Source organism: Coptis chinensis, chromosome 7, assembly GCF_015680905.1.
Source record: "Coptis chinensis isolate HL-2020 chromosome 7, ASM1568090v1, whole genome shotgun sequence".
Taxonomy (NCBI): domain Eukaryota; kingdom Viridiplantae; phylum Streptophyta; class Magnoliopsida; order Ranunculales; family Ranunculaceae; genus Coptis; species Coptis chinensis.
The window spans coordinates 38,659,672-38,678,049 of NC_141462.1; the positions used below are offsets into that span (position 1 = coordinate 38,659,672).

Here is an 18,378-nt window from a genome sequence, read left to right on the forward strand (position 1 = left end):
CATGAAGAAAAGCATCTTAACATCTAGCTACTCAACCTCTAGGTTCATACTTGGCCATACCCAATACCACCCTGATAGAAGTCATCTTCACTACAGAGAGAAAATCTCATCAAAATCAATTCCTTTCCTTTGACCGAATCCCTTCACAACAAGGCGAGCTTTTGTGCCTTGGGTGAGGATTGTTCTCTCTCATGCTTGACTTTGTATATCCACTTATTCTTGAGAACTTTTCTCCCCGTGGGTTTCAACTAACTCATAAGTGTGATTCTTATGCAAAGAATCTATCTCGTCATGCATGGCCTTCAACCACTTTTCTTTGTCCAGTACCTTCAAGTGCCTCTTTGATAGTACATAGGTTCTCCACCATCCGATAGTAGCACGTGCACGTATGTGGTGGATACCGTTGAAGCTAGTCTCTCTCTGTCGACCTCCTTGCCCCATCCGGCCGGTGCCCTCGTGGAGGATGCACTTCTGCTTGCTTTCGGTGGTGGTTCATGCATCTCATCTGCATCTTCTATACCAATAGGTTCTATCCCATCATGAGCAATAGGATTCTCATCATGAGCTTCAAACTCATGGTTCTCTGCATTCTCAATGCCTTCTCGCGACGCGTTCCAAGAGGGAACTTCCGGTTCTCAATCAACAAGATCATTGGTGAAAGCTTGTAGCTTCTCCCCTCCTCAAAGTCTGCTATGGTTTGGTCTTCCGGGAACACAACATCTCGATTTCGATTACCTTCTTATTAATCGGATCATAGAGTTTGTAACCAAACTTTTCATCTCCATAACCCAGAAAAATGCAATTGCTTGGCTTTGTCATCAAGCTTGAATCTCTCATCCTTCGAATATGCACAAATGCCATGCACCCAAATACCCTCAAGTATCCATAATCAACATCTCGCCTCGACCATACTCTCTCTGGATAATCACTATTCAGAGGCTTTGCTGGTGACAGGTTGATCACATGCACGGTTTGTACGCATTGCTTCTACCCAGTAGCTTCTAGGTAGCTTAGAGTGAGATAGCATGCATCTTATCCTCTCTACAATGGTCCGGTTCATTCTCTCGCTATTCCATTCTGCGGTGTGTCTTGGGAACGGTCTGCTCATGATGAATCCCATGACTCTGGCAATACTCTTCAAATGGCCAAATGTACTCACCCCCATTATCTGAGCGAATACACTTCAACAACTTCCCAGTCTCTCTTTCCACCATGCTGTGGAATTTCTCAAACACGCCAAGTACTTCATCCTTGGTCTTCGGACTATAGGCCCATTCTTTCTTGACGGATCATCAATGAATGTCAAGAAGTACGAAACTCCCCGTGAGACTTCACTCTCATAGGACCACATAAGTCCATGTGCACTAGTTCAAGGACGTTGTCCTTTTTCTCGTGGAGACGGAATCTTTGGAAAGACACCTCGTGTTGCTTTCCTACCAAACAATGAGTACATGTATTTAAATGTGTACCTTTAATGTCCGGCATGGCCTTTTGCTTAGCAAGAACTTCCATCCCTTTTATATGCCCATGTGACCGCGGTCTCTTGTGCCACGCTCGGATGAAGCTTCTTCTGCCACGCGATTAAATCTTCGCTTTACACAAACTAGCCTGTGTTTTGTAAAGAGAGCAAGTTTTCTTTCCTCACGGCTGCTACAATGGAACCTCGGTCGGGTTTCCATACCCCGTTACCAAACGAAGTTTACAAAGCCATCGTCATCTAATTTCCCACCAAAATTAGGCTTAACCGTATGTCAGGGACATGTCTTACATCCTTGAGTGTCAAGGTGTAGCCGACATTGGTTTCTATATGAACATCTCCAATGCCTATAATCTTCGAGACTCCACTGTTACCCATCCTCACTTCACCATATTCACCACAGTACGTAGGTAAGAAGAATCCCCGCGGTGTGACGGATAGGATGCTCCCCAGTATCTATCACCCACTCGTATCCCGACATGAGGTACTAAGGCAGACAGACACCACAATCGACACCGACATTCCCCCACTAGGGTCGCCGGTCGCGGTAGTATCTCTCGCCTGTGTTTCCGTTCCTCGCACCATGTCTTCATGTACACGCGGTTATTCTTCTCATCCCTCTTCGTTCTCGCACTCATATCCGGAAGTGGCCTTTGGTGGCACAATAGTAACATTGCCTCTCCGCGCCTTAGGAGTTCTAGCTTCACCCCTAGATTTACTTCGTCATCACCTCTAGAACGAGATGGTTTTCTTCGACCTCTCCCCCGTTTCTCTGTGAAAAGGACCTCTGAGTGAGAAGAGCTGCTTCTTGCACTCCTTCTAGTCTCCTCATTCAACAAAGACGTGGTAGCCATCTCCATGGTAACAATTCCATCCTTGGCTGCTCCATGTAGAGAAACTGCTAATGTCTCCCAACTTTCGGGTAGAGAGCCTAATAGAAACAAAGCCTCAACTTCGCCTCCCAAATTGATCTTCATCAAATGCATCTGATTGATGATATTCTGTACTTCATTAAGATGCTCAGACATTGAAGAACCTTCTTGGTACTTCGTGTCTGCAAACTTCTTAACGACTAGCACTTTGTTTCCACCCGACTTCCTCTCATAAAGGTCTTCGAAGTTTCTTCCATGACCGAAGGTCAGTAGTCTCTTGGGCCACATGGTGAAAGACACTGTCGTCTATCCATTGTCGAATGTACCCAATAGCTTTTCTGTCAAGCTTTTTCCACTCAGCCTCATCAGTCTTTTCTGGTTTTACTCCCTCATTCTCAATGGGAAGTGCCAAGTCCTTGCAGATAGCAAGTCTTCCATCTTGGCTTTCCGGATGGTGTAGTTCTTCCTATTCGGACTCATCATAATGAAAGTGTTCACGGAATGGTCCATCTCTACAAGTTATTTAACCTCAAATCTTCTCTCGTGAATTTCACAAACACCTTTCCGACCAAGATTTGGATAACACCCTAGGCCATTCTAACCAAGGCTCTGATACCACTTGTTGGGGATTATACCAATACCAATCGGTTCCCCCACTACACAGATAACTTGTATGAACACACTTCAACTCCAGATGAAATCTAAATATCACAAACTACCTATTCTAACATGCCCAACTCGCTAAACAACTATTAACAACAGATAATAATGTAAAGCAGTAAAAGCAAACCACAACACAAAGATTTACCGTGGTTCGGCCAATGATGCCTACTTCCACAAGAGCCAGTTCTTAATAAAGTGGGAAGGAAGATTAAAATCTCTCCTTACAGTCTCTCACCTTACTAGATCACTCTTATCTCTTTACAGGGTTGTATCTCTGTAAATGTTATCTCTCTTTTTGTTTTAGTCTGGATTCCAATCCTTCTGACTTGTTTGGTTAGATTTTCCCAAAACCTTGATTTTTGGTTTTTTCTCCAAAAACCAAATTTCGGTAATCTTGTAGCAAGGCCCACAAAAATTATGCTCGAAAAGTGGCGCGGCTTCCTCTCCCTCGAGCGAAATGCTACTTGAAGACTGAAGCCGAAGCGCTGGGCGCTCCACTGAATTGGTCGCCTATGTTCTTGGAACTCTGAAGGCTGGCGCTTTCATCTCATCTGCTGGCCTCGACTTGTGTAATCACCAATTAATTTGTTTCTCTCCAACTCCAGTTTCTCTCCTCATGTGAGGGATAACTCCAACAATAACTCCAACACAAGGTTGAGTATGCCTTCATTCAATAAAAAAGTGTATTTGATCTTTTCTGTGAGGTCGTTCACTAAAACGTGTAGATCTATTATTTTTTGTGAATGCGGCTTTTGATCTCATTTATATTGATGTTTAGTCGGGATACTCCTTGTACCTCGTTATAGTTTGGTCTTTGTAAAACTTGTTTTGTGGGCATCCCTCTTGCTAGTGGGGCTTCCATTCGACAGGTGTCTCCAACTTCCCATCCATGGTAGGGATGGGGGTTGGGGCGGAATAGATGATGGCTTCCTCTGACAAGCATGGTATTTTACCCCTAATTTTTTTTTTTTGTCTATAAAAAATCTGCTCTTCTTGATAAAATAAATGCTGATAGAATTCTTGGATACCTATCTTCATGAAGCTGTTCTCGTGAAATTTGTGCAGACATTACGTGATTGTGAAGAGGTGTTGAGCCAAAGATCAAAGTGGATTGCAAGGACAACATTCCTCCTGCTACTCAAACTTGCATTGATAAATTTCATAATGATTTTAAGATATCTATGCTGGGATGATCTCCATACTCCTGCCATTTTGGCTGCTATGTCTGATCCACTGAAGACCATCAACAATCTTTTGCATACTCGTCAGGTACCCTTCTCTAACCTCTACCAATATTTTGCTCAAAACTTTTGGGAGGGGTGTTTGATATTTGTCATCATTCAAATTGAATTATTCTTGCTAGGGAAGAAACAGGAACTACGTATTCAATCACTTTCAGCTCTTGAAGAAGAAATTAAGAGTGTTCTCTCAGTTCTTGAACTGATGCCCACAAGTTATGCCGAGGTAGGTGATATTGATTACTGAAAGCTCCTCCCAAAAGATGCCCAGATGTTTGTATAGTTTCTCTTTCTACCCCACAAATTTCTATTTCATTCATTCAGGTTCTGCAACAATTAAGAGAAAAGTATACACATTAGGTTGTATCCCAACCTCCTTCATTTCCCCAAACACTTTCTCAGCTTGATCAATATTTCCCATTAACCAAACTAGTATATATAATCACATCTGGTTCAAACTTGTTGTCACACTCCAAATTTCCAGACAATATTTAAAACAATTATATTTAATTATCTGGAAATCCAGGGTAAAACAAAACCCAAAACCCTGTTATCAAACACGATATATACAAAACTGAAATCAAAAGAAAACTAAAAGGAATAATCCTTAAATCACATTATTAAACTACAAAAAAACTAACAAACTCTATTACATCTGTCTAAAAACAAAACATTACCCTTCAGAAAATCTTAAACCAGAAGACTCCAAGAGCAATTCCAAATCATGTGTCCTTTATCCACTGCACTCCACCATCTATGTTCCCAATAACACGCCGACGTTGCAAAACAAAGCAAACATGGGTCAGCAAATTGAATTTGCTGGTATGAGTAGACTAACAACAAAATATATATAATAATCTTTCAAATTAATAAATATAACATTACCAACCATTTCAACTTGGAAGACAATATAGTTCCATTTTCCAAAACGGTGTGTAGTTTCTTCTCAAGTACTATTTCACCCCCAATATAAAAATTCCAAGAATATCATATAACAGTACTCATCATTCCCACTTTCCAAAATAACTCACAACATAAATACCACTTACATTCCATTTATTAAATGCATATAGGATAACCTAATTAAATATGAGTTTGGTATACCTTACATTTAAGCCAACACGTCGTCTTAAGGTAGGATATTTACGTCCCTGTAGAAAAGATTAATAGATCCTACCCTCCTGCAAAACAGAGTTAGACATCACAATAAAATAATTTATCTCAGTCAGTCAAATTTCCATTCATAACCAAACCTCATTTAAGACATTGAAGTCTAATTAATACAACATAGTTCGTCCCGCATATTTGGGGAATACTACTTATCATACCACCTATATCAAGGGTAGTCATTCACATGACATCATTACGTCATAAAGTTTTTAAGTGCATAATTATATATCTTAGACTATTACAAGTCATTAATGCTTTCATAATAACATATCATTTTAGACTCATTCCACAATCACAGAAAAGATCACAAGCATTCAATAATATTATTCCCAGTCACACTTCACATCCATAACCTCACACAAACCACCTCTATATTTCTTTGTAAGAAAGCATATACATCATAATACATAAATATTCATAGGCAATAACTCACTCATACGTAAAATCAATATTTCACTTTGCTTATTAATTATCTTGTTGACTCATTTATAAACAGACTCAACCCAACCTTTAGTTCCTACTCCACGATTTGCATTCCACACATTTGCCAAATCACACATACACGTGTGCCTCTCTCCTACCGAGTATCACTATATCACAGCCATCTCTGGGCTTTCCATACACATAATCACAACCTCTTTAGCCATAAAATCTCAGGTCATTCATGGCACATTCAATGAATACCTTGGGTCATTCTTACCACATTCAAAGAATACCCATCATAACACTAACGGGCCATTCACGGCACATTCAATGAATGCCCTGAGTCATTCCTGCCACGTTTAAGGAATACCCAAACTTACATTCCCGTACATTTAAGGAATACGACCAACCCGCAAGGCGAATACCTTAGTTCCTTTCTAGGGCAGTCCAAACTATTGGGTCATTTATGGCATATTCAATGAATACCCGGCTTATTCATGGCACATTCAGTGAATACCCATCTATCACATGACATCACAAGTCATAATATTTCATTACCAAATCCTGAGGCGTGGAAAGTTCTAAAGATGTGGGCGACACATTAAAACATTATTATCATTTATAATTATACTAGCATTACTCATGTCAAAACATACCACATATGCAGAGAGTCATTGAATATCATTGAATGTAAACAGACTTATAATCAAACAAATACAATTTACATAACCACACTCATATACACAATATTGTAAACAAATAGTTCATTAGCCCAAATTCAAGTCCACGCACACTAATGTCCAAAACAGATCTACATATACTAAAATTTATATTCATATACAACTTCTATCTCACACATATATATTTATGTAGTCTCAAAACAACAGTAATTTCTAACACAATCACATAGTTATCACACAAACTAATATATAAATTATAGATATAGTGGCTGCACTTTTGTTCAAAACTGCCTACGTATCCAAATCTTTCAGGATTGGAATCAAGCCTTCGTAGTTCTTAACCAATTCTCCAAATATTTTAATAATCACGATAAAAGAAAACATATAGATATCTTTTCATTCCACACCAATATTTCCACAATAGTAAGAATATATCGAAAGTATAATAACCACTGACCATTTAATGCCATCATGTAACCACCCAACTATATCCATTTTAAACTTTAGCTAATTCTAACAACCTTGTTAATCCATGCCTTGACATACAACCCACTATTGGATCTGCCTAAAATTTGTATATGTTATTTAACTGGATATCAAAAATCTACAGATTTAAATTTGAGGTCAATCTGATAATAGGTTGACCTCCATCTAAGCAAAAACAAAGGACTGCGCCCATCAGTTTTCTGGTGTAGTTTCTACTACGACCAGTCCCACTAATGGAAGCCTCGACAGATATCAAGTCATTGGATAAATCTACAAATATAATATGGAAGACTACAATGTGTCAGGAAACTATGGATTAAATTTCATACAAATTCGAATACGGAAAGATCACCATCTAAGAAGAAACAAAAGACTGCGCACTGCAGTTTTTCTGGTGTAGAAACACTACGACCTGTCACGCTTATGTGCGCCTCGACAGAAATCCAACCGTTGGATCTGTCTAAAGTTTGAATATGTCAGACTACAATGTCTTATAAAACTACATATTAAATATGAAGTCAATCCAATAATAATTTGACCTCCATCTAGTAAGAAACCTCTGACTGCGCAGTGTAGTTTTTCAGGTCACCTTTTTTCAGTTCATCTTCTTCTCAAATATTCCTAGTTAATATAAGTAACCAAACCTTAACAAAATTTAAGAGGAAAAATCCAACACGCACAAGATAAGTGTATAAATACATACGAAATTATCCAACAGGAAACCAACGTGGAAATTACCCATTATATTTTAATTGTTAACCTTGACACCATATCAAACAATACTTGCATCATCCGTTCTAACCGATCTTTTGTCAAACCACAAGACATTAATAATTACAATAATAGATCGTAGAAGCGAATATATATGAAAGAAAAATAAAAATAAAATCCACTCACCTCTGTTGTGTTTACGAGCGACGTGAATGAATATAAACTTGAGAACGAAAAACGCCACGCAACAATCGTCAGAAAGAAATCCCAATAATCTTCTCCTTTCTCTGTTTTCCACTATGTGTAAAACTCCCTCCCTCTGTTAAAACTCCCCGTGTAAAGTCCTGTGTAACTCCATTTTTTTTTTTCAAAACCCCCGAAAAATAGGAAATGGTGTTTATCCTCTTTATCTTATCTATTTATAATCTTTATCCTTTTATTTTATTTTATCTCTTATTATTATTTTTATTATTTATTGTACTAGGAAAATATTAAATAAAAACACGGGGTGTTATACTTGTCTTTCAAGCTATCGAAAAACGATTGGGCTTCTTCTGCTATTCTTTTCTTACAAAGTATACTAATCACTATGGAAAATGCAATCTTATCAAGCATACACCCATAATCTTCCATTCTATTAAAAGCATGAACACCTTCAGCAACTAAACCTGCCCTTACATACCTTGTAACCAATATGGAAAAAGTTTCGACAGGTATTTGGACATTTTGAGTTTTCATTAAATAGATTAAATACCAAGAGAAATCGAAATGTCAACTTTTCCAGCAAGATTAATCATCTCATTATAAGGTTGAGGACAGTGATGGAATTCAGTTTGGTTAGTGACCCAATTAAAGAAAGAAAGTGCTTGGATAAATGGATAGAGCCGCATTTTTCGATGACGTGTTTTACGATTTGGGGAGTGATGGAATTGGTGGTTGTGATTTTGGAGAAGTCGAGGGAGAGAGTTGTAATTGTGGAGTTTGGGGTTTTAGGAGATGGGTTAGGGTTTTTGCGGTGGTGGTCTTTTAATGAGGGTGTGGAATTTTTTTGCGAGTAGGGTTTCTGTTAGGGATAGTTTGGTATTGTTTGTGTCATTTTCGTCTTTTGAAGATAATGAGGAAGGAGAAGATGAATATAAGGATTTGGAGAGAGGAGAGAGTGTGTGTGATGTGAAGCTTGGAAGTTAGAAATGCCATGGCGTTGGACCAAGTGAAGAGAGTTGGTTAAAGAGGAGGCCAGGAGGGTGTGTGTTTTGACTTTGGAATGAGCAAGGTATAGCCATATAGGAAAGTGCCCTTCTTCAGATGCTCTACTATTGAGTGGCACAAGAAATGCTCTTGTGAGAATACGAGCCTAGGTTTTTGAGTGTGGACTGTTGACCCTTTGCTATGAGCAAGTCCAATGGCGTGTTATATGGGCAGCTAAAAGCCATATAACACCCCAAAAACCAAAATGTCATTCTAATAAGACTGCTAGAACGTTCTTAAATTTGGCTGGTGTGATAAATCCAGCCAAGTTTGTAGTCTTATCTAGCAGCTGCCATAATAAGTTTCAGGAGATGACATAGTTTCTTCCGTCTGTGTGTTAAATTTCGACAGACGATAGAAATTGTGCTGTCCATACCCATTTAGCACTTCAAAACACAAAAGAGCAATTTGAATGAAATTCAAGTTTTGGTATGCCATTTTTGGCTAGGCAAGGTAAAACCCTAAAAATCTTATGTGGCAAGGGTTTAGCAGCTCCTTTTAGCAGCCTTCCATTGCACTTGCTCTAAGAGTATTCCCATGCAAGTCACTGTTTTTCACCTCCATGTAGGCTTAATTTCCCCTATTTGCTACCATTTTGGTGAAAAGCAAGGTGAGGGTGCCCAATGCAGAGGTGACTTTGGATCTCATTTGAATGCATTTTGATGTAATGGAATGTAACATTCCGTCTGATATTTTACCCGAAACGGAATGAAACATCCCGTCCGGTATTTTATAACGAGACGGAATGAAACATCCTATCTGGTAAGTCTACTATAACAGACGCAAAACAGCTTACTTCCAATTTCTTCCATTGTGATTTTCTTTCTCCATTGTGATTTTATTCAAGTTCTTTAATTCCTAATAACTTCTCCACCCCTCAATGATTCCCCACCTGCCTCACCATATCAAGAGCGTAGTAGATGGTTTGGAAATCACAAAATTTCAAAAAAAAGAGGGCAAAAAGGATCGTCGTCAACAACTCAAAATGTGGATGAGGAGGACGAAATTGAACTTAGCTTTAACTTTCCACCACGTTGTGAAATCGACCAACACCCACCATTAGAGTCAACATCCGTCCAACACGTAGCAAATAGAGTGGCGGCGTCTCAAGTAAGTTTTAGATTTTTTTTATGTTAATTATTATTATTTATGTTAGTTTATATCAAGTTTGTTGTTGTGTAATTAGTTTGAATTTGTTGCATTGCGTTAACAAAATTTGAGTTGAAATTATATCATGTTGAATAGTTTGTTGTATTATGTGTAATATGAATGTAGGCAATACACCTATAAAAGTGCGTTGTGCACTTTCAAATGCCGTGTCATGGTGGCGTTGTTTGAGATAAAAAACGGACCCTAATTTTGTCACGGTTACTAACATTATAGCCACCACACTATTTGGGAATTTTTTAAATTCAAATTTGGGACAAAATGATCAAGCATTATTGTTTGGGATAGTTGAGCGGTGGTGAAAATCTACCCACACATTCCATTTCCCATGGGGTGAGTGATAAGAGCCCAAAACTGTAGTTTTAACCCTTTAACAATATTGCTTTTTGACCAATTATGTGATTAATAAGTCAGAGTTAGTACTTTTATCGTGTTCTTATGTATTTCAGGTATTGGAGTTGAATATGTACAGAAATGTGCCCCTTTTGTGAGATAATGGAGCAAAGGTTGGTTGTTAAGAAGTTCTTTGATTAAAGACCAAGATCCAAAGAGAAAAAGCCCATTTAAAGCCCGATCAAAGCTAAAAAGTCAAGATCAACGCGGGTAGAAATAGCGCACAAAAGTTAGCAGAACTTTCGGAAGCCGTATTTTTGGACTCAGACCTCGGAATTGGGCCTACCTTATGTCAAAACGACCGGCTCGGAAAGAGCTTTCTAATGGTCCAATATTTGATCCAATCAGAGGAGCATAAGTGGACAAAAAAGCTGTTAAAGTCAAATCTAGCTGAAAAGGCCTCTGTGGACTGAAGAAATTGGGTTTTGGGCTCGATTTTTCGGCCCAAAACATGGCTCCTCAGCCCATGCACGAAAAAGTGGATCTTGTCTCCTCCATTTGAAGACACAAGACTTAGAGCATCTCTAGGTGGATGCATTCGTGGTCGCATTCTTCAAATTTGAAGAAATGCGTCGGAATTTCCCGGAATTCCAACTCTAGGTGGACGCATTCGTGGATGCATTCGTGGTCGCATCACCTGCTTGTTCGCATTCTTGTTCGCAAATTTGGCAATTTGGATGCGGATACGGCGCGACATTGGTAATGTCGCCCCACAACTTTTTTTACTTTGACCAAAGACCACACGCTTAGTTGCATGATCTGTCAGCCAATTCACTAATGTCGTCAGTAGGGGGTTTTTTTTTTTCACTTTTTGTGCCAATTCCTAATGTCGCTGGTTGTTGTTTTCAAATTATACATGAGCGACATTAAAATCGTCGCGTTGACACAGTAATAATGTCGCGTGGGTTGTTTTTTGGTAATCGAATTTGCGACCACCTAGAGCTGGTCGAAATTTGCGACCAACTTCTTCATTCGCATTCTTCAAATATGAAGAGTATGCTACCACCACCTAGAGATGCTCTTAGCTCTTAAGCATCTAGTTTTTGTAGTGATCAATAATCCAATAACTTGTTTTAGATCTAGTTTTTACATTCAATTAATTAATTTTAGAACAAAGTAGATTATTATTTAGAATCAGATTTAGTTTTATAATAAAGTATTAGTTTTTCATTTCAATTTAGTTTATTGATTCAATTCTTATTTAGATTTAGTTGTCTTAAATTCATAATTAGTTTGTTTTAATTTGATAATTAGTATTCATAATCTTAGTTCTAAATTAGTTTTAAACTCAGTTTAATCCATTTTGAATCTTAGACTATTGTTAAATTAGATTATAAAGTTTAATAAAAAATTCAATAATGAGTTGTTATATTTGTTCTTGTTTAAGAAATGATAGTATAATGATCAAGGCTAAAACCTCCATTAGAGGGGTTTGAAGAAACCTTAATGAAAACTTGATTGTTGTTAGCGTAGAATAGTTCATAATATTCTATTCCATTCTAGAAAGTAATTAGTTCACCATGAGAATGGGTTTGATTACTTCACATGTTAGTTTTTAGTTGGTAGAGATTACCATGAACAATTAGGGATTAGATACACCCAATTGTTATGCGGAAGCATTACAATTTGGATTACGACAATTCTGCGGCTAGTTGATTAAGTCAAATTAAGGTGGAATCAAATTTTCCTAATTCATTATCATATAGACAATTTAGTATTTTCGTATTTTGAATTATCGCATCTTGATTAGTTGAATTACCATCGTAGTATAATTTCCATCGTTACTCTTATTGACTTTGATAGACTGATTATCGTAGTTAACATTGAATTCTAAAGAGCTAGGAGTGGAACGAATTCTCTACTCCACTTATTGCAATAGCATCGAGAGTGTAGAAAACTTTGATAATATAAGCGTGAAATTAGTTTTAGTTTTACTTGTGTTTGAGTCTCGTAGCTTATGCATAGGTAAAACTATTGCTTTACCATTTTTATCAAATGACGCTGCTTCCATCTTAGTTCTGTTTAGAATTGTTTTCATTAGTATTGTTAGTCTCCCCAAAGTCCCATTAAACCCACCCACCCTTGTTTGGTTCTAATTGTGATCGTTTGGTTTAGAAACTAAAAAAATTTCGCAAGTATAGCCTGAGCGTGACCCGCGCCCATACAAGAATAGACCATGAAAAACCTTATCAGCACATGGGTAGGATTGAACAAGTCCTTACCACATTCCATCATCTTACAGTTGGTGCTGAACAAATTAAACTGAGGGTGTTTCCTTTCACCTTAGCCGACAAGGCGACGTCTTGGTTAACTGCCCAAGTGCCTAATTCCGTGGACTCATGGGCCAAATTTGTTCAACTATTTATGGAACATTTTTACCCACCACTGAAGTCTATGAACAACAATCCGCACACCGGACAATGTTTGTTCCATTAATAGCGAACCTAACGCACCTTGGCGACAAAACCCCAACTACAGTTGACAAAATAATCAACAAGTTACACCTCCAGCATATAATAATTAAAACGTTAGGCCAGCAAATAATTACAATCAAGCTCCACAGAGACAAGGACAAGGACAAGATAATTATAATAATAATTATAATGCAAATAGAGGTATCGTTCCAGTTAATCATAACTATCACAACCCACCTGTTAATAATCAACGTGACATAGTTCCTGTCACACAACCTGTAACAAACACTCCTCTACAACCGGATCATTTCGACGCCTTTATGCAAACCTAACAACAGATTTTACAAGCCATCCAACTTTCCTTATAGCAGTTAGCACAAGAGAAAGTACAACCAAAATGTGTGTTTCCAGGTCAAGCGATACATAATCCTAAAACAACAAACACAGCCTTTGAGGTAAACGGTAATACTAGTAAGAAAAATACAAACGTAGGTGAGCTAAATGCCATCACCACTCTCCGTTCTGGCAGAGTGGTTGATAACGCCGTAACTATGCCTATAGTTACCCAGCAGTAGTCCCTACACCGGATATTGTACTAGATACCGAAGTAGTAACTGAAGATCCTACCCCTGTAGAGGTACCAGTTAAACCACAACCTAAGAAATAGAAAACCAAGGTTAAACATCATGTTGATCCATATGCTAAATATAGAGAGAAACCACCGTTTCCCCAGAGATTAGCCATGTTAAATAAAGATACAAATTTTGACGAGATTAGGGAAGTTTTCAAAAATCTAACGATAAACCTACCATTTCTGGAAGCGATTAAAAAGTTACATCACCATGTTAAGTTTCTTAAAGAGTTGTGCACTACTAGCCGTAAGACAAATATTCCTAAAGACGCATTTTTAAAAGAACAATTTCCAACTTTAACCAAACATAATAGAATCGTTAAGTACAAGGACCCTGGTCGTCCTACTATACAATGCACCTTAAGAGATTCCCACACGACGACCACGTTATTAGACCTGGGGGCGAGTGTTAACTTACTCCCTTATTATCTCTATAAACAAATAGGTCTACAAGAGATGCAACCTATTAAAATGACGTTGTAATTAGCTGACTGGTCTATTAAGTATCCAAAGGGTGTTGTTGAAAACGTACTTGTTAAGGTTCAAGATTTCTACTATTTGGCTGATTTCGTTATCCTCGACACAGAAGTCGCTAACGACTCTGTTCCTATTATTTTAGGCGTCCTTTCTTGGCTACTGCCAACGCGCTCATAAACTGCCGCGATGGTTCGATGTCCATGTCTTTTGGCCATCTTTCTGTTGAGGTAAATATTTTTAAAATGACAAAATAGTTCCTAGATACGACTTCGGATAGAGAGATTAGCATGATCGAGAGCTTAACTCAAGATTATTTCAAAACCACGTTTCCTGATAATCAGCTGCACAAATTCCTTTCCTTTGGAAGTTCCAACTTTGACGAGAACTCCCTGGAAGTCGAGGAAGATTTTCTTCGACTCTTTTGCAACTCTTCCTTGCCACCTCGCGAGTCCCTCCATGTCAACATCCATTCATCCCTTGACGCTATGACGGAAGATGAATTTTTCATTCTCTATCCCAGTGATTCTTTTGACCCACCTATTGAGGAATTTCTTGCATATCTCAAGGCTTCTGATGATCTAGACCTGAGAGCTCTAGCCGAGCCCCATTCATCCACCTCACATCATCATGTCACTCATTCATCTTCCATCACCAATTTTCCCCACCTTCTGTCTTTTCAAAGGAACCTTGAGTTTGGACTTGACCCTCTTGTTTATCCTGTGCTTCATGATTTTCTAAATCCTCCTAATATGGAAATAATTCCCAAGGAAAATGCACTTGACACCTTCATTTTCAAAATTGAGATGTTCGTACCTACACCATGAATGAGTTTTGTGCTAAACCCACATTCCCATTTTTTCCATCATTTCCTTCTAAAACTTATACATATCCAACATATCTTTTCCAAACATCCAGTTTCTCACGATCATTCACTTGGACACCCTATCATTCAAAGATGAAGAAGAAGGTGTATGCTCGGTTACGTTCAGGTCTATTAGACTCCACTCTCATTTCACTAAGTTGCGTCGTAGAGAATCTTGGTGCTTGATTCTATTTGGGGGTGCATTCCATGTTAATTATTTATGGCAAGATCCACAACTATTTCAGATTGTTGATATATGGTAAATTGCATGTTCATTATATACATATGTTAGAGATGAAGTCTCGGGAATCTGATTTTAAAAGACCCACGTTTAAAACAAATTTTTTAAACTCTGTTCTATAAAATTTATTTGGGGGTGGGGTGTTAGTCTTTCCATCCTAAACTCTGTTCTATAAATTTGTTGTTTTTATGTTGTTAAATTTAATAGTTAAATTTGAATTCTGTAGTTAATTGTTATTTGAATTTCTATTTGAATTAATTTGGTTCTTGTCTAAGCATGCGATGATTTTTGAATGAATCCCACCTTCTCGAATTGTTTGGGGGTGGTATTATTGTTTTTAGCATTGCTTTTATCTGATCCACCATTTTAGAAGTAATTTTACGATGAGTTGTGGGAGTGTTGCCGATATTGGCATGACTAAGATCATATATTATGGTAGGATGAAATTTCAATGAGTTAGGAAGTTGTTATTCTAAATTCAATCTAAAAGATATTAGGTTTGTTTTAGAATAATGCATATTGGTTGTTTCCATTTTAGGTTTTGGAAATATTTTGTTTCCTGCAATTGCCTTAAATTTTTTTGGCAACTTGTTAATTCGTTTTAGAAACTAAAACCCTATATATACTTCCTTCATTCTACACTCAAAACCCAAACATCTCACTTTCATTTCTCACCTTAAACCTCTAATTTTTCCTCTTGTTTTTCACTGCACCCTGTTCTTCATACACGGAGCGCACCCAACACACCTTATTATTGAGCGCACCCTGCGCTGAAAACACTGTAACTCGATTTAGACTTGAGCGCGACCCGCGCCCTACCAAGGCTATTTCGAAGCGCACCACGCGCCCTGACCGTCGTAGCCCCGGAAATTTTTTTTTTTTTGTGAGTTGTTCTAGGGTTGTTTGCAGCTCTTCTAGAGAGTAGTTATTGTGATGACATCTCCTACGGTCATACCTGAGCAGTCTTTCAAAGACTTGTTGGGAAGCGAGACCTACGGAGGTTGGTTCGGCGATAGGATCTTGCAGTTAGGATGGCGTTATCTACTGGTAAGTGACAACGACTCGTATTCACCTCAGCTTACTACATATTTCTACAATAATGTTAATTTCTATTGTAACCATGATGGAGAACAAAAAATTCTCCATTGTAGTTGATGACATGCCACTAGAATTCAGTAAGTCTTTAGTAGCGTTGGTTTCGGGATTGTCTTTGCCTGATCCTATACACACGTGGGGATATATGACCGATAATGTATACCTCTATGACTATGCGTATTTCCATGAGTATTATGGGGGAGGGGTGTTTCGTGTAATGGACCAAGGGCGATATAATATAGCCCTTGGTAGCCTGTCCCTGAATGTAGGCACCACCATGTTATTCATCCTGATGAATATTTTAGGGGAGTGGCAGTTTACTTCTGCAAATAGTACCACTGGTGACATCGCCTATATGACATTCCCAGAGTTTTAGTGGCTAGTCTAAAGAGAGCCCATAGCATGAGGCATACATATCTTCTTATGCCTGTTTTGGTTTGCCGCATCATGCGTGGTTGTTTACCTGTATTCTGTACCCAGTTCACGGATTGGGTTAGGGTTGAAACCATGAGACCCACCAATTGCGTGGTTCGTTCATTTCGCGTTATGACTTGGCCAGGATGGCAGGTACAACCTCATTTGGTTGCTCCTTACACCCCATCAGACCAAATAACACTAGATAGGTTAGCACGGGTGGATGACACACGGCAAAGAGCTTGGCAAGTTATCATAGCATGGCAGGACGTAAAAGAGCCTTGGTCCTATGAAGAGGAGGAGGATGACGCTTAAACGATGACGTTAAGGTAAGTTTTTAGTTTCAGTTCGTGTTTGCTTACGTCCCAAGCACTTTACTTCTTGTAACCCCATATCGGGTGGAACTCATATAGAGTTGCGTCTATTTTTCTTTATCTATATTAGTATGTTCCAAAATTTTGCAGATGTTCCAAAATTTCACGCGTTTCTATGGTATTTTTCTATCCTTTTTATTTCAATACTTTGAGGACAAATCATGCTTCTTGTTTGGGGGTGGCATAGAAACACGCGTAATTTAAGACATCTATTAGGATATAGATATATACAATATGCACTTTTTTTTCTATAAAAAATTCAAAAAAAAAAAAAAAAAAAAAAGTTTATGCTTATACACTTAGGAATATTGGTATGGTTTTTTTCTCTCTCTGCTCTTAATAATCTAGAAGTTTCACGTTAGCTTTTTCTTTAGAATAGTTTTTAGAAACTTAGGTTAATATGTAGGTAATAACTTTTGTATCTTTCTATAGATATATTACATGAGTATCTATGATTGTTTGGCAGTAAGTTTCTGAAATCTAGGCTATAGTACTTATTCTACAAATCCTGTAAGAATATAACCTAAAACCTTATTTGAGTGAAACATTTGACAAATGGCACAAGGGAGAAGTAAATTCGATAGAGAAATCACACGTCCACTTGCTTGATCACTATACCATATCCTTAGTGAGAATTTAGGCCCTCTTTGGATCGATATAGCCAAAAATTCAAACCTATGAATTATTTTCCGCTAGTCGCCCCTCTAAGCCTTTCTTTAGCCTTTCATAAACCGCAAATCCTTTACCCTTTTACAAACACAAAACAAAATAAAAAATCAACCAACCCATTTTAAAACGAGTCTGAGAATAGAGATGAAGAATAGAAAAGGGAAAGACCTTTGAAATCAAGAATTTGTTAGTCGCTTCAAATAAGAAAAGAAAATTTCTATCCAAAAAAAATAATAATAAATAAATAAAGAGATAGAACTCCAAAAACAGAATCAAAAGAGTCAAAAGCCAAAGAAAAAAAATTTGCTAAAGATGGAAACAAAGTGTAGAAGCAAAAGTAAAGAACAAGGTTTTCTCTAGTTACATAATACGAAGACTCTATTATCTCAGGCTGGTTCTTTTTGAATATCCATTTCCTTCATTCTTAAACCATCACCTAATCCCTGCAAAACCTAATAAAGACATCTAGCTCAATTAGGAATAGGTTAGTGTGATAGTAAGTGGCAGATGTGTTTGATCGACTTCGGCTTCCTTGTGTGTTATTGAGTTTGTAAGGTAAAGTGTGCCCACTACACACTGGAGTAGCGAAACTTGAGCGGAAAAATCAGAATGTTTTTGTCTTGGCATTTATGTGAGGACCTACTTAAGGACGATATTCCAAAGTTTTAGAAAC

General features: G+C 37.9%; 1 pseudogene; it reads left to right on the forward strand.

The window, feature by feature from the left end:
* The window catches only part of LOC147487460 (cysteine--tRNA ligase, chloroplastic/mitochondrial-like), a 44,624-nt pseudogene that overhangs the window by 24,073 nt on the left and 2,173 nt on the right, over positions 1-18,378 (forward strand).